Raw genomic sequence first — 23,939 nt, forward strand, 5'->3', positions numbered from 1 at the left:
GAGGGTGACAGTTGCCTGAAGAGTATTTAAATGCAATTTGGGTGAGTTATGTGAAAATTAGCTCCCTTGCCTCTTGGTGCTCTTTTTCTCCCCCTCTCTGAAGTTACATTTAATCTCATCGATGCAGTTTCTCAGTCTTTCTCTGGCTGGCTCTCCCTATCGCTTCTGTTTAATCCTGCTGTCTTTGTCATGGCATTTTGGGAGCGCACTGAGCTTGATTTTGATGCTCTGTTTGAGATTCTTGGAGCTGATTAGCCAATAGATAAAGTTAATGAGATCATCTAGATGACAGCACTTAGTAAACTGTCAAATGCTGTGCCAGTGGAAGGGGGTGGCACGGGGTGGATGGTAGGGAGAGTAGTCAGACATCCACCCTGCTTTTGGTGGCTGTGTGTTATTTTCTCCATACAGTCCGTATGATAACAAGGAACAGATAGATGCAAGAGCCGTTGGGCTTCGGGTCCCTCCAGCCCTCTCATTTACATAAGTGAGGAAGCCGAGACTCTGTGTGGACAAGCCATATGCTCCAGCTCAACCAGAAAAGTAAGTGTAGAGTCAGTCCTGGTGGCCAGGGCTCCCATGCTCTTTCCTGGCCTCCCTGCCCCTTTCTCTCCACCAGCACTAAGTGGCAGACCTGCAGAGGCCATCCCCTGGAGTGATGGTCTTTGTTACTAACAGTTCTTCACTGGGTGGAGAAGAGTGCTGGCTGTTTTGAGGTAATTGTCCTTGGATGTTAGTGACAGAGCAGCAAACAAAACAGGCAAAGTCCCTGTCCTGGTGGAGCTGGTATTCTGCCCCAGGACAGCACATAAATACATAGTGTTTTAGGTGGTGGAGCATGCGTGGGGTGGGGGTGGGGGGGCGGTGGGGAGTAGAGGAGTTGCTATGGTAACTGGGAAGTACAGTCTGAGAGGCCTCACTGGTTGATAGCATGGTGTTTGAGCTGATGATTGAGTTTGGGTGGTGGTCTAAGAAAAAACAGCGTCTAAGCTCCAGAAAGTCCTTGAATACCCTCTAAAACGTTCACAGTGCGAATCTCTAACTTCTGGGATTACAGTTCTTTTTTTTTTTTTTTAATTTTTATTTTATAGAGAGAGAGTGCAAGCAGGGCAAGGGACAGAAGGAAAGAGAAAGAATCCCAAGTTGGCTCCACACCCAGTGCTCAGGGCTCAATCCCATGACCCTGGGATTTAAGCCAAAATCAAGTTTCAGATGCTCAACCAACTGAGTGAGCCACCCAGGTGCCCCTACAGTTCTTTCTATTCACTATATTTTTATTCCTAGCATTTCGCACGAGAAATATATATTACTTTGATAATAATAAAAGATTCATCGATTACTGTGAGTGAGGGAGGTTTCATTGTAGTGAAGTGATAGATTAACAAGCCACAATGAGTGTGGAAGAAAGAGAGAAGTTGAACGAGAATAACCAGATGGGGCGTGGCTCAGCATCCTGTTGGCAAATTTAAGTAAAAATGTGGCAGCAGGAGAGTAAAAGCAACCATTATGCTTGATTTTTTTTTTTTAATATTTATGTATTTTTGAGAGAGACAGAATGCGAGTGGGCTAGGGACAGAGAGAGAGGGAGACACAGAATCTGAAGCAGGCTCCAGGCTCTGAGCTGTCAGCACAGAGCCCGACTGCTCGAACCCATGAGCCATGAAATCATGACGTGAATCAGTCGCTCAAGCGACTGAGCCCACCCAGGTGCCCCCATTATGCTTGATTCTTAAAGTCAGCTAAAGAGTAAGCCCTGGACCCCTCCTGCACTTGTGTCCTCCAGTACAAGCCCCCCAGAGCCTTCCTGCATGCCCTGCCCAGCTCACTTCAAGATGGCGGGATCCTCGGGCCCTTTAACATTGCTGGTACCTACAGATGCAGAAACTCTGAGAAGATGGGAAAAGAGGAATTTATCATCCCTTAACATTTTTTCTAGAAACATTATTTCTTTTCCAAGTATGATTCGCAGTAAGATTTATTGAGTATTTCTGTTCCTGCATTTAAATAGTGATGACATTGGTTGTAGGGGGAAAAAAAGTCTCTTAAATAGTCATTAAGTGGGAACTCCTCAAGGTTAGAGACCGTGGCTCATTTTTCTTTGTATCCCCCGTAGCACCTAGCTCCATAAATATTTATTGATTTTATTAGAAAAGATTGTTTGATAAAGTGAGAAGAACAATGGAAATACAGCTAATTTTTTTTTTTTTAACGTAGGGATATCAGAATCTCCCCCACGCTGTCCATTATCTCGTTGTTTACTGTATTTGGTGAGGAGCACCTTTGAAATGTCCCACATTTACAGTCCAGTGATAAATGCATTTGTAGGAAGGAGATGGTGGTCATCATCCCAGATCATGGCTTTCCACTGTTTGTACCCACATTCTCCTCAAACATGCTCACAGATTACCAGAAAAATCTAAACTTGCAGCCATCTTGGTTGTAGATCTCACTGTGCCAGACCACCACCGTGATGCCTGCACCCACCGCCAGGCCTGGCCCAGACACAGACTGGCACTCTCTCATCCTGTGTCACCCTCCCCAGATCTCCAACCCATTGCTGTGTCATTCCTGCTTCTGAAGAGAATTTTAAAAGCCAGTGGCCCACTATCCTGCCTCCATCAGTTTAACTGAGTGAAGATAATTTAATTGTTTTTTAACGAGACAGGAGCTTTAGTGGCCCGCGGTTATAATTAAGAGTGTCAGCGGTCATTAGAAATATCCACCGTCCTGGTGCAGTTCTCTCCCTCAGCCTCCTGTGGCTACTGCCCCACCCACTCTCACCTGTCCCCATCTGTCTTTAAGCTTCTGTATCTTGATTTCTAGCCTGCCTCTTCACTGCCTTATCCTCCTTCTGTCTATCCTTTCCTCCCCTGTCCGTAAACTACCTTGTGCTCAGTCCTCTGGGCATGAGAACTCAGTGGCCAGTTTTGCATGCCTTCCCATCCCCTAAATCAATGTATCCCCAAGCTTTGCTGGACTGCTGGCTGTGCAGGAAAGCATTCTCATTAATAAAATGGAATCTTGGATCTCCAGGGTGGCTGTGGAAGTACAAATGCCTTTTCTAAGAAAGGGTAGAGGGCCTCTGAATTTGACCTTCTGTTAGAGTCTTTCTCCTCGCTCTCACTGCTGCCATATTGGTGGCCCTTGGGACGATACCACTTAACCCTTAATGCCCTGGCCCAAGTGTGAGCCAAACCCAATGCACACCAGACAAGTCTTTCAAAAAGATTCAAAATTTGCAATTAGAAAGTAGTGGGGAAATGTAATTCATAAATGGAACCACAAGAGACATGACAGTAAAAGATCAACGGTGGAGTTTCTGGTTCTGTAGTGGTTGGTTTGCTCCAAGACCTTGTAAGGCCCGTCCTATCTCAGGTGGGATCTCTGCTTTGCTGGTTTCCCAGCACCCTGTGGAGAGGGCACCATACCTGTCCCCACCAACTGGGAGCTGCACCAATGCTCAGACTCCTGGCATCATCATTTTGAGGAACAACAAAGCCAGCTTTCCATTAATAGAGACAAGGGTCTTTTTACTCTGATTTCTCTGCTCATGGAGGAAGTTTCCTCTAGGGGAAGTAACTCATTGATTAACATCTCCCTACAAGCAAGACCCTCCTTTAACATGCAGGAAGTGGCCTTACTGACCCAGAAACTCAGAGTCCCTTGAGGAACTCCAAATTCTCAACTCTGTTGGTGATGTCCATGTCCCTCAAAATTGTATTGTTCTAAATGAGGCTGCTGCTGCCTGACTTTGCTAAGATAACTGGTAAGGTTTCTGTAGGGACCAATTTCTACATTGACTGCCAGCATCTCCTTGGGTTGGTGATTGCTCTAAGGGATGAAGTTTACCACCTTGAAGAAAATTCCTTTGATCATCCCATAGATAAATTACTGATAAACTTGGAGTGAACGGTGGTGGTTTTCTCTCCTGTCATTTTACCAATAACTATTTGATAAGTAAGGAGACAAGAGAAACTACAAGTAAAAATTGGGAGGGTGGATGAAGAGACGAGACAAAACACTTAAAAAAAAAATATGTCGAGGGGCACCTGGGTGGCTCAGTCGGTTAAGCATCCGCCTTCAGCTCAGGTTGTGATCTCGCGATCCGTGAGTTCGAGCCCCGTGTCAGGCTCTGTGCTGACAGCTCAGAACCTGGAGCCTGCTTCTGATTCTGTGTCTCCCTCTCTCTCTGACCCTCCCCCCATTCATGCTCTCTCTGTCTCAAAAATAAATAAACATTTAAAAACAAAAACGTCGAAATAAACTACTCTAGGGAAGATGTACATCTTAGATGAAAAATAATGCATCAGTATTTCAGTATGTAAAATGTTGCTATAAATCAATAAGAAAAAAATAATGGGCAAAGAACATGGATATCCTTTGCTTAAGAAAATCCAGAGGCCAATTAACATAGGAAAAAATTCTACTTTGTGACTAATCAAAAAATGAAAAATAAAACAGGAATTAAACACTACCATATATACATATACACGTGTATATATACACGTATATATACATATATATAAATATACATATGCACACACACACACACACTCACACACACCAGTGATGGTAAAGATAAAAATGTAAGGACTTCTTTTCTTGCTAGAGGTAGTATAAGTGGCCAAAGCATTTTTGCAGGACAAGTTGACAAAATGTATCTAATTTTAAAAATATGCATGTATGTGACATGGCCATTTTATTTCTAAGAAATTATGGGAGATGAGAAATTGTGGGAGATATTTATCATTATTTGTGATAAAATGTTGAAAACAAATCCAGCATCCCAAATCAAGAACTTGTTAAATTGCAGTGTGTCCATAGAGCAGAATGCTAATGGAACTAGTAAATAAAAGGTAGAATATTGACATGAGTAAATGCTGATGACATATTTATAGATCAGCTGTAAAAGTAGGTTACATAGTGCCTCTACCGTTACCCTTTTTTTGTCAGAATATGTATCTGTATCTCAATGTGGAATAAAAGTCTAAGATTACATTTTAAAATTACCTCTAGGTGATAAGAATGCAGGTAATTTTATTTCCTTGTTTGTGCTTTATTCTGATTTGCGCATTTCATGCAAGAACACTTTTTTTTGGGTCTCGTCATCAGACCATCAGAAATCAAGAATGATAAACCTATAAGTTATTGGAAACGTGAGGTTTTGATTGACTGAGATTTCATTTACGTGTAGTCTTTAGAGAATGTGTCTGTTGTTTAAAAATTTTTTTTTTAACGTTTATTTATTTTTGAGACAGAGAGAGACAGAGCATGAACGGGGGAGGGTCAGAGAGAGGGAGACACAGAATCCGAAACAGGCTCCAGGCTCCGAGCCGTCAGCACAGAGCCCGACGTGGGGCTCGAAGTCACGGACCGTGAGATCATGACCTGAGCCGAAGTCGGACGCTTAACCGACTGAGCCACCCAGGTGCCCCAATGTGTCTGTTGTTTAAAGCAAGGCCCAGCTCTCCAAACCAGGAATAATAGGCTTCTTTCTGGAAAATACTCCCAGGGAGAACAGGAAGCACCACAGAATCTCCTGTGGGGCACTGTGGGGCTTGTCTCTCCTCCCTGGGCAGAGAACCAGAAAAATGAGCAGGAGATTTATACCCACTTGACTTCTTGTTCTTATCCTTTTTGATTAAAAAATACATCAAGACATGAGACGGATGGAAAAACCCATAAAAATAGTTTTACTGCATCATAAAAGGCTTACATTTTTGACATTAGGATCATGAAGGGATCAATTGAGACTGTCATTCTCTGCTTTCCTCCCCGAGCGCACTCTAGCTGGGGTGGCGCAGCCCTGCTCCGCGATGTGTGAAGCCACAGAAGGTGCTCGTTCCTTTCCCTCCCGCTGCTGTCAACCCACTGCGTTGAGTTGAGGCGTGGGGTTCTAGGTCTTTGTGGCTCCTGGAGGGCAGGGCCCCGTCTTGTAGTCCCTCAGCTTTGTACATTGCCTGACCCCTAGGAGACCTTCATGTTGCTACTGTCTCTCAGCTTTCATTTTGACTTGCATGAATGTTAAACTGCCCTAATAATTTTGAGGAATCAGCAGATCAGGAAATAATATGAGAGCAATTTGATTTGTCAGTGAGTAGTAATTGTTTACAGCTAATTTTCCAAATGGGTAGCTCAGCTTAGTTTATTCAATTATTCATCTGCTCATTCAACAAATATTTATTTAGTCTCTGTTAGTGCCAGGCACTGTTTTAGTCCCGTTGGATACAGCAGTGACTAACAGGGGACAAAAAGACACTTTTTACGAAGCTCATATTTCAGTAGAATTGAGATCAGTTCCTTCCTTCCTTCCTTCCTTCCTTCCTTCCTTCCTTCCTTCCTTCCTTCCTTCCTTCCTTCCTTCCTTCCCCCTCTTCCCCATCCTTCCTTGTTCTAACCATCTGCCCATCTATCTATCCATCACTTATCGAGTGCTCATCTGATGCCTGGTATTGTGGTAGGCATTGAGAGATACTGATAAACAAGGCCCTGCTCCTGTTCTGAAAAAGTGGAAGGTCTAGTGAGGAAATGAGACAAGATCAGGGACTGTCCGGTAAGTGTTATGCTGGGCATAACCCCAGCATGCCCAGTGGAGGCACATGGGAGCACCACCCACACAAACACATCAGCTACAGATCACCTCTTTCCTGGCTGCAGGAATGCCTGTCCTTATCTAGTTCCTGCTTCTGCAACTCACCTGCTCTGGATGGAAAGTTGGCCTCAGGAATCACACAGAAAGAAGTCAAGAGGTGTCACGTTGCCACCAGGGAACACAAATGGTAGGGTTCCTTGAAAAATAACTACTTTACTGGTAAAATTCTTGATATCAGCTATGTATTGAAGCATCCACTCCGTGAGCCTCGAAGACTGGGGATGCAAACCCCAAGCAGCATCCCATGGGAAGGAGAGCCATCAGTACTTAACCACCTGTAAGTGCCAGCTCAGTGATGTGGACCGTGTCTGTGTTACAGGAATTCCATAAAATGAGAGGGGGAAGAAACAGGCTTTTATTGAACACCTATTAGATTCCTTCTAGGCATTTTGCCAGATACTTCCTTGTGCTATCTCATTTAATTGTCAAAGAAATCCTGTGACAGTTTATTAAGCTTTCACAGCTGAAGAAATTGTGGTTCAGAGAGGTTAATTGACTTGGCCAAGGTCACAGGTATCGAACTGCATAACTGAGTCCCAAACACAGCTGTCTGCCCTCTTCATCCCTCTGCAATTAGGGAAACAGCATGGAGGAGGGTTTACCCTTTGGTGCTTTATTTGAAATTCCCTTCTGGCAATGATTTCATCCTACTTGGTAACGCAGCACTGTTTCCCAGACTATTTTGGAGAACAAAGATGTTAATAGGTGTTTAACCAGAAAAAGCTTCCATGGTTAAATACATTGGGGGAAATGCTGGGTTAAACAGGTTTAAGTAGGGAGCTTCTTTATCTCTTCAGGTTACATACATGTCCTGTGAGGCTCGGAGAGGACATTGTGGCAGGCATACACGAACACACAGTGCATCATGGCACTTGTGTCCCGTGAAAGCCAAATTCAGAAATACCATTCCTTTAACCAGCATCTGATGAGCTATTCTGAGAATGGCACCCGTGGTCTGCGAGCCTGCCTTTCTCTGGACTGTGTCCTATTCCTCCCTCCCTCCCCAGTGCCCACTGAACTTGTCATCACTACAGCCTAATCCATATCTGAGAGGGTGTGTGAAATGGGCCTTGACCTTGACTGAAGAACTGAGAAGAAGGCTTCCAGGAAGAAGGTCCTAGGGCCCATGACTCACATGTTCAAGCAGAGAGGCTGCGTGTTGGGGAAATGTAGAAAGAATCTGGGTAAGGCAGGGTGAGGATTTTAGATTCTTTGGCAATCAGAGATTCTTTCTCTGGGCATTTGGGCTATTTTTATTGCAATGAAATGGACTGTGCAAGATCTGAAAAGACAGATGGTAGTCATAGGCTTTAATTCTCCATTTATTAGCAATTCATTGCAATTCTTAGTGTTACCTAGGTCATAGTCATACTGCTTTTAGCCCTTTGCTTGAAGTGGGATTATTCAGTGGAGCCCTGGGACTGGAAGGACTCACATTTAGGGGGGTGGGTGTGGTCTGCATCCTTGGCTGGGGGGGGGGCGGTTATGCTTACCTGTGGACAAGCTTCTGGGGGTATCTTCTGAATCCTTTGATAGATTCCCTTGGACATGAAATTAAGTTCCTGCGAGCACAAACAGCATTCTTGTACCTTTTTCAGTACCTTATACTGAGGCAATTTTTTTCCTACTCTTTTGTTGAACCCAAAAGAGCAAGACTGCATGGTTTCTAAACAAAGCAGGACTTTTGTCAGAAAATCTTCAGACAGCATAATTATCAAATAGAAACTTTCAACAAAGAGCCCTTCAGAGGTTGCAGAATTCCCCTTTCCTTGCAGCTGACAGGCAAATGCTTTCTTGGAAGGGACCCAATGGCCTCACCTTACTCTTGCTGAAGTGTCATAATTATACTCTGTTGATCCCCTCCTGACTTGTATAAGAAGGAAGAATCTACACACACAAGTGTCAAGATCTCTCAAACCCCAGGTGGGGCTCTTCTAAGAATATTTCTTACAGAATCCCCTTGGCACCCATGGCACTTTGAAAACTAAGTCACAGTGCAGCTCTTAGCCCTTCTTTTTCATCTCTCTGAAAACTTTTTCCAGGAAAGTTATTTCTACATGACCTGAGAAAAGAAAACGTGTGGCAGGCTCATAAGGCAGCCCCCCCAAAAAATGGTTTCTTCACGTCTTGGGCGGTCCTGAGCCCCCTGCTGCCTTTTGTTTCTGGTAAACTAAGCTGAAGAACAGCAAGTATGGTAGGCTGCTCGGCCACCGGCCACCATAGCAAAATACCATAAATGGGGTGGGGTGGGTCGAACATTTATTTTCTCCCAGTTCTGGAGGCAAAGTAGTCCAACATCAAAGTGCCAGCAAGATAAGTTTCATCCTGAGATCTCTTCTCTTGGCTGGGAGGCTATAGCCAGCTGGCTATGCGCTCACGTGACCTGCTCTTTACGTGCACATGGGGGGATGAGTGTACACAAGCTGTCTGCTGTCTCTTCTAAGGCTATGATAATGGATTAATTCTATCAGACTGGGTCCCATCCTCATCACCTCATCTAACTCTAATTACCTCCCAAAGGCCCACCTCCAAATACCATCACGTTAGAGGTTAGGACTTCAGCATAAGGATTTGGGGAGGATGCAAACATTCAGTCCATAACAGCAGGTAGCATATCACAGTACATTTCCAGGTAATGTCACTAAAGCTTGCTGTCAGCATTGATCAAGAAAATCCTGTGTTACAACATTTTGACACCACTGTTTGGGTCTCTAATTCTGCCCTCTTTGTTCATGACCTTACCATTATTTGGGGCCTGCCTAAATAGTACCTAATTATTTCCTAGGGGTAGAGGTGTGGAACAGAATCGGAGTGAAAAGTTACCTTATTTAAATGACAACACATTGTAATTGCACCTGTCCAAACTATGGGCTGTAGATGGTTTAGGGACAGGAGAGATGTGTTTTAAAAGAATGGCTAATTTACATCAGTATGAGAAAGGATAAAAATCATATGATTCTTTCCATAGATTGAGAAAAAGCATTTGACAAACATTCATGATAAAAATCCTCAACAAAGTAGGTTTAGAGGGAACATACCTCAACATAATTAAGGCCGTATATGAAAACCCCACAGCAAACATCATACTCAGTGGTGAAAAGTTGAGAGCTTTTCCCCTAAGGTCAGGAAGAAGACTGTATTCAACATAGTACTGGAAGTCCGAGCTTCCAGTCAGACAAGAAAAAGGAATTAAAGGACATCTAGATCTGTAAGGAAGAAGTGAAACTTCCACTGTCTGTGGATGACATGATATTATATATATAAAACCCTAAAGAGTCTAACAAAAAACTATTAGAACTGATAAATGAATTTAGTACGGTCACAGGATACAAAATCAATGTACAGAAATCCATTGCATTTCTATACACAAAGAAACAACAGAAAGAAATTAAACACTTCCATTTGCACTAAAAATAGTAAAATATCTAGGAATAAACTGAGGAGGTGAAAGAACTGTACTCTAAAAACTGTAAAACCTTGATGAAAGAACTTGAAGATGATGCAAAAAAATGGAAAGACATTCCAGGCTCATGGATTAGAAGAGCAAAATTGTTACAAATGTGATACTACCCAAAACAATCTATACATTGAATGCAATCCCTATCAAAATACCAACAGCATTTTTCTCTGGAGCTGGAACAAACAATTCTGAAATTTGTATGAAACCACAGAAGACCCTGAATAGCCAAAACAATCTTGAAAAAGCTGAAGGCATCACAATTCCAGATTTCAAGTTACACGGAAAAGCTGTAGTAATCAAAACAGTATGGCACTGGCATACAAATAGACACATAGATCGATGGAACAGCATAGAAGATCCAGAAACAAATTCAAAATTATGTGGTCAATTAATCTTCTACAAAAGAGGCAAGAATATGCAATGAGAAAACGTCTCTCTAACAATTGGTGTTGAAAAACTGGACATTTTGTTAACATCATACAGAAAATAAACTCAAAATGGATTAAGGATCTAAATGTGAGGCCTGAAACCATAAAAATTCTAGAAGAGAGCACAGGCAGTAATTTGTCTGACATCAGCCATAACAACATTTTTCTAGATACGTCTCCTGAGGCAAGGGAAATAAAAGCAAATATTAACTATTGGGACTACATCAAGATACAAACTTCTGCACAGCAAAGGAAACAATCAACAAAACTAAAAGACATCCTTCTGAATTGGAGAAGATATTTGCAAATGACATACCCGATAAAGGGCTAATATCCAAAGTATATAAAGAACTTCCACAATTCAACACTCAAAAAACATATGATAGGCAGAGGACATGAACAAACATTTCTTTAAAGAAGACATACGGAAGACAACGGACACATGAAAAGATGCTCAACATCACTCATCATCAGGGAAATGCAAATTAAAACTACAATGAGGTATCCCCTCACACCTGTCAGGATGGCTAAAATCAACAACACAAGAAACAACAAGGGTTGGCAAGGATGTGGAGAAAAAAGAACCCTCTTGCACTATGGGTGGCAAGGCAGATTGGTGCAGCCACTGTGGAAAAAAATGGAGGTTCCTCAAAATATTAAAAATAGAACTACCTGTGAGCCAGCAATCCCACTGCTGAGTATCCAAAGAATATGAAAACACGAATTCTAAAGGATCTGTTCACCCCTGTGTTAACTGCAGCATTATTTACCATAGCCAAATTATGAGAGTAGCCCAAGTGTTCATGGATGGATGAATAAAGAAGACATATACATATACACACAACTGAACATTATTCAGTCATAAAAAGGAAAGTAATTCTGCCATTTGCAATGACACAAATGGAGCTGGAGTATGATGCTAAGCAAAAGAAGTCAATCTGACAAAGAAGTACCATATGGTTTCACTCATATGTGGAATTTAAGAAACAAAACAAAGGAAAAAAGAAAGTAACGAACCAGGAAACAGACTCTTAACTAAAGAGAATAAACTGATGGTTACCAGAGGGGAAGTGGGTGGGGGGATGGGCGAAATAGGTGACAGGGATTGAAGAGTGCCTTTGCCATGGTGAGCAGTGGGTGATGTATGGAATTGTTGACTCACTATATCATACCTCTGAAACTAAATATAACACTGCATGTTAACTATATTGGAATCAAAATTTAAAATTTAATAAAAATAGCTAATTGTTCAGCATGTTAATTGTATCTAAATCAAGCTGTAAAAAAAAAAAATAATAATAATAATAATAACAGCTGATACTGAGTATCCAAAATGGACCTTGGGGCGCCTGGGTGGCGCAGTCGGTTAAGCGTCCGACTTCAGCCAGGTCACGATCTCGCGGTCCGTGAGTTCGAGCCCCGCGTCAGGCTCTGGGCTGATGGCTCGGAGCCTGGAGCCTGTTTCCGATTCTGTGTCTCCCTCTCTCTCTGCCCCTCCCCCATTCATGCTCTGTCTCTCTCTGTCCCAAAAATGAATAGAAAATGTTGAAAAAAAAATTAAAAAAAAAAAAAATGGACCAGGAACAGGACTAAACATTTTCTCTGCATTCTCTCTCTCAATTTGTGTTTGTAAACACTCTCTATAATGTAAACTCTGTTGTTACCATCTTTAGCTAACAAGGAGGAGGCTGACTGAAGATATGCCAGTTGGCCTTGACCGATAAAGTTATATAAGTAGGAAGAGATGGAACAGGGATTTGAGCCCTGGTAGTCCAGCTCCAGAAATCACCTCCTATACTGGATTAGACAGTCTTTCAGAAAAAGAAAAAAGAAAAAAGCCCAAAAACTTCTGAATGCAGTTTTAAACCCTAAAGCTTTGTTTCAGTGAATAGACTACCATTCCCTATTCCCATACTCAGGTCTTCTGTCCCCTGATCCTACCCCTTGTGGTTCCGGAAGATGGTGATGGGTAGAGAAGTGCAGCCTGACAGAAGGCCATAGGTCTCAGTAAATTCAGTAGTCCTTTCAGAAACCCATGTTCATGGCTTTTCGCTTCTATCTGTCTGCTTTTCTTTTCTTTTTATTAATATGAAATTTATTGTCAAATTGGTTAGAGAGGGAGGGAGCCAAAACATAAGAGACTCAAAAACTGTCTGCTTTTCCTACCAGTCTTCCCTTGAACTAAATTGCTTCAGGATTATAGATGAGCAGTGGTTTGGGGTTCGGGAGGTTTAGCATCGTGCTGACAGCTGAGTTTTCTCTGGGGACACCAGCTAACCCACAGCATCCTGCTCTTTGTCTGCATTGCTTATTTTCCCTGGAAGCTTTTGGTTCATTTCCTCTTGTGACCACCTCTTAATCTTAACAGAGAACTGTTTTCCAGTTACTGCTTATTATCTCACAGCAGATGTTCAAGGTGAGGCTCAGGATCACTTATCAAAAATATAGAAGCTGTTTGGGTCTCAGAGGCATAGAGCAAGGTTTCAAACTCATGTGTATGCAAGCAGAAGGCAGGTGTAATACGAATACACAAAACTTTCCAAGTATAAGTCGGTAGGTTTTATGTCTCTGGGATTGTAAGTAGGTGAGTCACCTGCCACATTATGTTGCCTTTTATTTATTTATTTTTTAATGTTTATTTTTGAGAGAGAGGAGAGCAGAGAGAGAGAGAGAAAGAGAGAGAGAGAGAGAGAGAGAGGGAGACAGAAGATCCAAAGAAGGCTCCACACTGACAGCAGAGAGCCTGATGTAGAGCTCAAACTCATGAACCCTGAGATCATGACCTGAGCCGAAGTCAGACGCTTAACCGACTGAGCCACCCGCATGCCCCTATGTTGCCTTTTAACAGGCAACTTAAACACAATGGCCAACAATACATGTCTGGGACTCTTTGGATACAAGTGATTATTCAGATGTAATAATGGTGTTGAAGTTCCCTTGAAAAAAGTCTGTGATCCTGTGATATTACAATTCCTTTGTAAAATCCAGGCCAGCTTTCTTTGCCCTCCAAAGAAGAGTTGGGGAGCTACTTGGCAGAAAACTGTAACAATACGAGAAGTCTTCAAACTGTGGGGTGGCGGGAAGGTGAGCCTGTATTTCAGCCACATGTTTCTAGAAAGAAGCAAGCATGTATATGGAGGGGAATTAATTTTTGTTAACTCTAAGAGAATGGTCTTTCTTTTTTCCTTCTCCCATTCATTCAGCAATATTTTTTGAGAACTTTCCATGTGCCAGGCACTCTGTGTATATGGTGGGTATAAAGAAGGAAAGAAGGCATGATTTTGAGAGTACAGTGCTTATGTGTTCCTGTTCAATGAGGTGTCCAACCCATCCCGGTTTACCTGGGTCTTTTCTCATTTAGCATTAAGAGTTCTACATTCAGGAACCCCCTCAAGGGCAATTCGTCACCCGGTTGCTCAGAAATGCCTACCCTGGAAGACATGATGTGTGAGCTTCAACAGGTAGAATTCCTGTGCCGGTGACAGCCACAAATGCAGAGAGATACAGATGTGTTGTAGTGGTGACTCCGATACTCCAAGTGACGCTACTGTCGATAGCATTATTTCACAAAATGATGAACTCTGGGTAAAATTACAAACAAAACCGAATCTTCCCTCTGTTTACTCAGTAGTTGCATTGCTGGAAAATTCAGCATATATCAATGTCTGCAGAAAAACGTGGAGTTTACCTGTAAAATGTAATTTTGATTTCATACACAGATGATTATTGACATCTTTTCCCCTTAAATGAATATCTAGTGAGGTATTTGAAAGTCAAGAGAGGCAAGAGACAATTCTTTGTGGTGTGGAGTTGTCCTGCACACTGTGGAATATTGATCATCCTTGACTTTACTTTCCGAATTTAGCCGGTGGCTTCTCCAGTCTTAGCAATAACAGAAACCTCCTGCACAGATTTCCAGACCACCCACTAGGAGGCAGTAGTTCCCTCAGTGGAAATCACTGTATTACACATTTGAGAAGAAATAAATATTTAAGGAGAGATCAGGTACAGCAGACCTTCTCCTGTCCTTGTTCTCTTATTTCCTGTCCTTCATCAGCTACAACCTGTAGAGATTTTCTCTGTGTACAACATCCTACAAAGTCGCCTGGGACAGTCTGCTGATAACTATCTTCATCCCCAAACTGCTTAGGGTATGCTTGGACATACCAAACCAACCCAAAGGATCAGCTCTAACATGACCGAAATGACCCTGAATCAGGAATGTATGCTGAGTTCCAGCTGTGACTGAATTCGTTGGGTGGTCTTCCCATTAATTCCACTAGCCCTGAGCTGAGGTTTCGCTTCTTTTTATTGATCATAAAATCAGCCCAGTGTTTTCCCTCTCTGTGTCCTCTGGACTGGCAGTGGGAGAGATGGAAGGAGCTAAGACCCACACCTTCTTGAGTGAAAGAGTTTCCCAGGCAGTCTTGTGTTCGGTCTTGACCAGCTATTCAACTGGTACATGTTTTTTTTGTTTTGCTTTGTTTTTTAAGTTTATTTATTTTGAGGGAGAGAGAGAGCATGAGCAGGGAAGGGGCAGAGAGAGAAAGGAAGAGAATCCCAAGTAGGCTCTGCACTGCCAGTGCAGAGCCTGACACGGGGCTTGATCTCACGAATCGTGAGGCCATGACTTGAGCTGAAATCAAGACTCAGACGCTTAACCGACTGAGCCACCCAGGCACCCCAGTCCACGTTGGTATTCCTTTTGGTGAGGCACGTTGGTGGGAAATGAAATGCTTAAGACACAAAAAATTAGCGACTGGAGAAAGAAAAGACCAGTGATAAATCCTTAAACACATTGAGAACTTGAGCATATGCTTTGTACAGAGAGGCAGTGGTTTTCATTATTATTAGTTATTAATAATTATTGCAACAGTAATGATTATTTTTGCTTAATGTTTTGGGGGTTTGCTTTTGGACTTTCCGTAAGCCGTGTAAGGCCAGGCTCTGGCTCTGCCACTTTCCAGCTGAGTGCCCTTCAGCTGTCAGTGTGTTTCCTCATCTGAAAAATGGAGACTGAGGTATGTACTTCAGCTACTAGGAAAAATAAAACAGATAATATTTTCAGAGCACCTGTTCCCAGGAAATAATAAATGTTGTGGCTTTATGTCCTCTTTTTCCAAAGGAATTACTAATGGGTTTGATAATTAATTGAGTTCAAGCCCCCAGACTTGTTGCCTAAAAATGGCAACCGTGCTGGAAAAATTTGGAGTCTGGGCTGTTACATGCTGAACTTGAGTGACAGCCGCGTCAAAATGTTGGGTGTAGAGTTGGTGATCTGGGACCGAAACTCATACGAGGTTCGATAGGCACGCGTAGAGTCAGAGACGTTGATGGAGAGAGCCCCTGGCAAAAAAATGAACTTTCTATTGAAAAGGTGACAAGATCACGGAAGAGACGGGGCTCTCTGTGCTCTGTGCCCTCCCCGGTGTTGCCACAGTGCGGAGAGCACGCTGTTGAATTGTTCATCGGGATGCTTCCCGGGTGTTCCCACCACATGCCGAGCTCCTTCTCTGTCCTCATCTTCTGCCACAGCTAGCGAGATTGACCACCTGTGCCAGTCACCCCTCCGAGCCTCAGAGGGGAGGGAGAGAAGCTGGGGTCAGGCCCTTCATTAGCATCCAGGGCAGGCACACAAATTTCCAGAGACAGATGGAATCGAATAGCTGGGGGGTATTGGTAACGTGGACCTCAACCAAAGTGATTCCAGATGTTGGAATCAGCACACTGTCCTCTTCTGTTGCTTTCCGCCCACGTAGCATTAAAATTATCCAGAGAGCAAGTGCCGAGTAATGAAGTCTGGGTCACTCCCGTCTGTCTCACGAAATGCCACTTGGAACCAGAGCCTTTTCATTTGACAATAAAATCAATGAATGAAATATCGCAAGGTTGAAAGCAGTGCTGTACAGAATTCATTACAGGCGACGTGTTCCTAAGGATGGAAAGGCTTGGCCCTCTGTACTTTACTTTCCCGTAACATCAACACATCTACTTAATGAAACTTGAACCTTCCGTTAATCCTTCACCTATTTGCTTTTAAACTTGAATCCTTTGAACAAAACTCAGAAGGCTTTCTTTTTGGATTCTGCCTCTCTATGAATGAGCTGTCATTAAAAAAATTAGAATATACATCAGTTAAGGGAAAATGGGACTTGTTAATTAGGAAAACTGTTCATGAGATTAGAGGTCTTGTTCTAATAATTGCCGCGTCTCCAATGAGCCCATATCATTTCCTTTGAATTGTTCTCGTAGTTTGAGAATCATCTCAACACTGAGTACCCTGGGCTGAGTGTCACCATTTGTACAGATTCAGAGACACCCATGTGGCAGGTAAGCAAGGAAGAGCGGCCAAGGGAAGGCAGGGCGTCTCCAGTCTTTTCCTTACAGTTCGCACCTGACCCTTGGAGAATGTAAGAGAACATTGAGACAATAATATCATTCCTTTAGAAGTGACAGATAGGATCAGTGTGAGAGAACTACCACATCAGGTGTGTGTGTGTGTGATAAAGGGGAGAACAGAGAAAACTCAGGGGAGAATGAGGTGAGGACTGGTTCTTCTGAGCTCCTTTGCCACAGGAAGCATCCTGTCCTTGAGAGAGTGGGTAAGTGAGGAGATCAGGAAAGGAGGGGAAACACCTGGGATCACAGTTAAGGTTCATGACTTAACCAAGGAGTATCTTCCATTGTAATTAATCTGGGCTTCCTTTTTTTCCTCCCCTTCAACAAATATTTATTGAACACTTACTATATTCCTGACACTACTGGGCTCTAGACATGGAATAACAACCCCCCTCAGAAGCTTATGTAGTATGAAAGAGAGGCAAGAGAAAAATCAATGAGATAGGTCCTCTGAAGGAAACATGAGAGAATTTGAGAATAAAGGAGTGGGGAAGTATTTGGGGAGAGGGACAAGAAGGAAGGCTTCTCTGGAAGGAGAACCTTAAGCTGAAAGAGTGCAGAGGAGCTGACCGTGAGAAAAGTAGGGAAGAGCTTGGCAGAGAACATTCCAGCACGTGTGGCATCTGAACAGTTGGCCTTGGAGGAACGGGATGTCCCCTGTGGCTGGAGTAATCTTGAGGGACACACATTAGGAAGGGCAGAAGGAGATGGGCAGGCGCTTGTTCATGTAGGGATCTGGAGGCCACAATAATAGTTTGGTTTTTATGTTTAAATAGTTTTACAGTAAGGTACTGGTGTGGATCTGATTTGCATTCCGAGAACATAGCTTGTTTACAGCATGGAAGTGGGATTGGAGGAGACGAGTATCAAAGCAGGGTGACTGGTTCGGGCAGAGGAGGATAGTAGCCTTTGCAGAGAGAGGTGTCTGGATCTCAGATATATTTTGGGTGTGCTACTTAGGATGCTAGGCTATGGTTGGTGAGGGAGAGAAGGAATCAGAGTTGACTTCCAGCTTTCTGGCTCAGGCAGTATGAGGAAGGATGCCATCATCACTAGTCAACAAATGTTCGTGGCACGTCAGCAATGCCACGGCTGGGGAAATAGATGGGAGCGGAATACAATCGCTGCCCTCACCGGGTTCACAGTTGTAACAGGAAGACAGATGTGCAAATAAACACTTAGAACAACAGGACCCACTGGCACACAACTGGAGGTGCTTGGCAGAATCCCCTGGGCTGTTTATTTACCCCTTGTCCCCCTGCCTCCACCAGCTTTGTTTTGTAGCAACTGTTGTCATTTTTGTTCTTATGTATTTAAAATATATGAGACATGCTCTACACGGAAAGGAATACATTTGATATTTACATTCTGCTTAAAGAAGAATAAATCCAACATCCATGTATCCACCATCTAGCTCAAGAAATAAACCTTCGTCAAACCCTTTGAAGCCCTATGTACTCTTTGCCCAGAGTTAAATCCAGAATCCAGTATGTTTTATCACCTCCTGGCTCTTCTTTGTAGTTTAACAATCCACATTCTCAAATACTGTGTTATTTATTCTGCCTCTTTTCATTTTTTAAAAATGGAAGCATTCTGCCTATATACTTTTGTAACTTCCTTCTTTTGCTCATGTCTTATTAGTGGGCTACATCAGCATTGCGACATGTAACTTGAGTTCATTCTGTTTTCACTGCTCTGTATGCCTAAGTCACAGTGTATCCCTTCTTTTGCCACAGTTTTGGCTATTCCCACCGATACTTGTATGAATATTATTTATATATATTTTAGGGTGCATACCTCCTGAGGCTTTCCTGAGGGGTTACACATAGAGGTGGGTCATAGAATATGTATATATTCAACTTGATTACTGATTGCCAGTGGTTTTCCAAAGTAGTTGTTACAATTTATACTCCCACTGTAGTGATTAAGGGTTCCTATGGCTACCCATCTACACTGGTATTTACTCCTTGTTGTCTTACTTTTTAAAATCTTTGCCAGTCTACTGTGTGAAAAATGATATGTCACTGGTACATTAATTTGCATTTTTCTATTACTAATGAGGTTGAACATTGTTAATGTGTTTATTGACTGGTTGGATTTTCTATTCTAGAAATATTCATGTCTTTGCCCATTTTTCCACTGAGTTGCTCATCTTTTCCTTATTGATTTGTAACCACTCTTTATATGTTCTAGATACTAAGCCTTTGCAAATTCTATATGCTGCAAAATCATCTCTCAGTTTATTTCATGTCTTTCTAATTTTTTTTATTGTGTCCATTGATACACTGACATTAGAGCACAGTTGAATTTATCGGACTTTTCCTTTATGGTTTGCATGCTTTTGTATTTGGTTTAAGAAAATAACCCATACCCTGAAGTCATAAAAATATTCTCCACATTTTATTCTAATTTTTTTTAGTTTGTTAAAGAGTTTTTCATATTTAACTTCATATGGGATTGATTTACATAAAGTATAAAGTTTGTTTATTTTTTATAAACATTTTTTCCAAGATAGTTTTTCAAATCAACTTTCTCCCATTTATCTGTCATAGATCACATTCCTGCATATGCATGGACTATTTGTGCATCCCTGTATCAGTACCACATTATGTTACTATACCTTTATAATAGGTCTTGGTAGCTGATAGTGGTGGTCTCCTCACCTATTCTTTCCCTTTAAAAAAAAAAAGCTTTTTAAAATTGAACTATAACAAAAATACAGTATGTATAGGTGTTTATACCTTAGTGAATTATCAGAGTCTTGCCTATTCTTAAATATGTGTAAGAATAAATTTCTCAGGTCCCGTGCATGTATACACACACTCATAAACATTGGGATCTTGATTGGAATTTTTTCAAGTCAATATCCATAAATCAGTTTGACAGGAATTGTTATCTTGATGATAATGAGGGTTTTTTTAAAATCTATAAACATGATTTGTTATTCTTTTGGTTTGTTCTTTAATATCTTCCAATAACACTTTATAGTGTTCCCCATAAAAGTCTTACGCATATTCTGTAGATGCATTTCTGGGTATCTGATGTATTTTTTTCCATTGCAAATGATATTTTAGTGTATTTTTAACTTATTGTCCATATATGAAAAGACAATTAATTTTTGTACATGGACACTATATGCAGAAATCTACTAAACTCTTACTGGTCCTAATAATTTATCGATAGACTTCAATGTTTTCATAATGTAAAGACTACCTCTAGTAATGTCTTTTTTTGGTATATTAATAGATGTATTTCCTATTTGCCTTTTAGATTTTTTTTATCTTTTTATTTTTTTTTTTTCCTTCTTAAATGACATGTAGCTGGATTTAAAAAATTTTTTTGTATAAAAATCCTTCACCCAGAAGGTTTGGGTCTATTTATCCAAATTTCTGTTATTCATATGGTGGTTGTTACTTCTGCCATTTGATTTTGTGCCTCCTACTGGTCCCACTTCTTAGGTTCCCTCATTTCTCCTTTCTGATCTTATTTGGATTTTAACCTCTGTTAGGTTGAGGAATCTAGGAATCTTAACATGAATATTTAACTTAAAGTCTAAAATCAATATTTTCCCTCTCCTAAAAAAAAACCCATGAGAACTTTAGAATGCTTTGTCTATAATCACCTCCTCTTGAATTACATGCTTGTTGTTTAAAGTATGTTAGGTTATTTCACTTTTCTTCTTTTTTTTAAATTTTATTTTTTGAATTTACATCCAAGTTAGTTAGCATATAGTGCAACAATGATTTCAGGAGTAGATTCCTTAATGCCCCTTACCCATTTAGCTCATCCTCCTCTCCCACAACCCCTCCAGTAACCCTCTGTTTGTTCTCCATATTTATGTGTCTCTTCTGTTTTGTCCCCCTCCCTGTTTTTATATTATTTTTGCTTCCCTTCCCTTATGTTCATCTGTTCTGTGTCTTAAAGTCCTCATTTGAGTGAAGTCCTATGATATTTGTCTTTCTCTGACTGACTAATTTCACTTAGCGTAATACCCTCCAGATCAAAGAGGTTTTTGCCTGCTTCTTCCTCTAGGATTTTGATGGCTTCCTGTCTTATGTTTAGGTCTTCCATCCATTTTGAGTTTCTTTTTGTGGATAGAGTAAGAAAGTGGTCCAGGTTTATTCTTTTGCATGTCGCTGTCCAGTTTTTCCAGCACCACTTGCTGAAGAGACTGTTTTTATTCCATTGGATATTCTTTCCTGCTTTGTCAAAGATCACTTGGCCATACATTTGTGGGTCCACTTCTGGGTTCTCTATTCTGTTCCATTGATCTGAGTGTCTGTTTTTGTGCCATATTTCACTTTTCTTCTAATTTCATCAGGTAGCATTGTTGATTTTCAGTTGGTATGTTTTTAAAACTTTATAAATTTGCTTTTTTCTCTCTATTCTTTCCCACATTTCAGACTTTCCTTCTAGGATAATTTTCCTCCTCCCTATAATGTATATTTTTAAATTTCCTTTAATTAATGTCTGCTCCTAGTCAAATTTGTTCCTGATCCTCTGAAAAAATGTCTTTATTTTGCCCTCCTAAAGGATGTTTTCACTGTATCCACCAGTCTAGGTGATAATGATTTTCTTTTGGCACGCTGAAGAAATTCTTCCACTCTCTAAAGGCTTACATTGTTTCTGTTGATAAGTCAGCTGTCAGTCACTTTTCATTTCCACATCCTTTTCTTGGTTTTTTTTTTCAAATATGCCTGGTCATTTTTGACAGCTTTCATGTTCTTTTATCATACTTTTTATAGTATGGATAGTTACCTATTCATCCATACCAAATTAAGATCAACTTTAGTGACTTAAAACAAGTCACTTATGTCTTATGATTTCTGTTAGAAATTCAGGAAGGGCTTAGCTGGTCATTTCTCATTTGGGGACTCATGCTGTTGTAGGCATATGTCATCTTGGTTTGGATAATTGATCTTTTCCCCTTTTTTTACACACAAAATATTTTATCGTGTTATGGTGTTGGTATTTTATTTTTGTTTCAGTTATTTTTTCAGCTTTATTGAGATAGATTTGACTTATAAGATTATGTAAGTTTAAGGTATACAACGTGTTTTTGGTTTGATTTGATTTGATACATTGTACTTTGCAAAATGATTACCATCATGTCCCAGTCTTTGTGATGAGAACATTTGACATCAACTTTCAAGTATGTAATACAGTCTTACTAATTATATTCGCCCTGCTACATATTAGATCCCCAGAACTAATTCATCTTACTACTAGAAGTTTATACCCTTTGACCAACATTTCCCCACCCCTCTCACTGCCACCCCCAGCCCTTGGTAACCACCGTTATACTTCCCATGAGCTTTTTCAGATTTCCCGATATAAGTGATACCATATAGTATTTGTCTTTCTCTGTCTTATGTCATTTAGCATAATGTCCTCAAGGTCCATCCAAGTTGTGTCAAATGGCAAGATCTCCCTCTTTTTATGGCTGAATAATATTCCACTCTATATACCACATGTTCTTTATTTGTCTGGTCACACTTAGGTTGTTTCCATGTCTTGGCTATTGTGAATAGTGCCAGGGTGAATAATGAATGCTGCATGGGAGTGCAGATGTGTCTTTGAGATCTTGTTTTCATTTTCTTTGGATATATACCCAGAAGTGGAGTTGCTGGGTTATATAGTAGTTCTGTATTTAATTTTTCCATACCATTTTCCCTAATAGCTATGCCAGTTGACTTTCCCATCAACAGTGCGCAAGGGTTCCCTTGTCTCTACATCCTTGCCAGTACAGGTTACCTCTTGTCCTTTTGATGACAGCCACTCTAACAGGGGTGAAGTGACATCTCACTGTAGTTTGATAGGCATTCCCTTGATGATTAGTGATGGCTGTACTTTTTCATGTACCTGTTGGCTACTTGTATGTCTTCTTTGGGAAAAACATCTTTCCAGGTCCTCTGCCCATTTTTTAATCAGATTGTTGTTTTGCTGTTGAGATGTATGAGTTCCTTATATATTTTGGATATTAACTCCTTATCAGATATGTGATTTGCAAATATCTTTCATAGGGGCGCCTGGGTGGCTCAGTCGGTTAAGCAAATATCTTTCCCATTTCATCACTTGCCTTTTCATTTTGTTGTTTCTTTTGCTATACAGAGCTTTTTAGTTTGATACAGTCCCACTCATTAATTTTTGCTTTTATTGGTTGTGTTTTTGGTGTCATATCCAAAAAAATCATTGCCAAAGTGAAGAGCTTTTTTTTCTATATATTTTCTCTTAGGAGTTTTATAGTTTCAATTTTTATGTATATGTCCTTAATCCATTTTGAGTTAATTTTTATGAGTGGTGTAAGATAGGGGTCTGATTTCATTCTGCATGTGGTTATCCAGTTTTCCCAGCACCATTTATTGAAGAGGCTGTGTAATTGACTTTCAAGGTATATTCACATAGCTGGCAAGTTGGTGCCTGATGTAGGCTGGGAGCTTTATTGACCCTTCATGGAGGCCTCTCCAGTGTCCTTGTCTCATGGAAACTGGGTTCTCTCAAAGTGAGCAAACAGTGTGAGGCAGGTTGGTATCGAAATGAATCATTCAATGGGCAGAGGATTAGACTCTACCTTTTCATGGAAGGAGCGTGAAAGAATTTGGGGATGTTTTTAAACCACCACCCATTCCCTGTTACTTCTTAGTCTGTGGGTCTGTGTTATGTTCTTATGTAATGTTTTCAATAGTCAGTCTTTTGGGGTTGAATTCATTTTGACTTCTGCAGGGTTTGTTTTTTGATAGATTTTGCAACTGTGTGTATATGTGTGTGTCTGTGTGGGGCGGGGGGGCGGCAGCAAGAGAGTTGGAGATTTATCTATGAGACCTTTGATGCCAGGTTTTAAAATACACGCCTCCAGGGAGGATTTGTGTTCACAGTGGTTTCAAACCAAAAAGACAGCTATGAATTCTGGCCCCCAAATACCTGCGGATAGGCCTGGAGTTAAGAACTCTCAGTAGAGACCTCTTTGTCACTGTCTTTCACCCAGACTTGGAGCCAGGAC

The 23,939-nt window shown here is 41.2% G+C and overlaps 1 protein-coding gene and 1 long non-coding RNA gene across 4 annotated transcripts in view; one reads left to right on the forward strand and one right to left on the reverse strand.

Moving 5' to 3' along the window:
• Positions 1-23,939, forward strand: part of LARGE1 (LARGE xylosyl- and glucuronyltransferase 1) — a 544,808-nt gene that overhangs the window by 378,119 nt on the left and 142,750 nt on the right. The gene's annotated exons all lie outside the window — the stretch shown is intronic.
• Positions 7,957-23,939, reverse strand: part of LOC131518940 (uncharacterized) — a 29,143-nt gene continuing 13,160 nt past the window's right edge. The window contains exons 3-4 of the long non-coding RNA XR_009265366.1: positions 19,560-19,613; positions 7,957-8,214 (exon numbers count right to left, since the gene is read on the reverse strand). This is a non-coding gene — a long non-coding RNA (uncharacterized LOC131518940). The remainder of the gene's footprint in view (positions 8,215-19,559; positions 19,614-23,939) is intronic.

The sequence above is a fragment of the Neofelis nebulosa genome, chromosome 8, assembly GCF_028018385.1.
Source record: "Neofelis nebulosa isolate mNeoNeb1 chromosome 8, mNeoNeb1.pri, whole genome shotgun sequence".
Taxonomy (NCBI): Eukaryota; Metazoa; Chordata; class Mammalia; order Carnivora; family Felidae; genus Neofelis; species Neofelis nebulosa.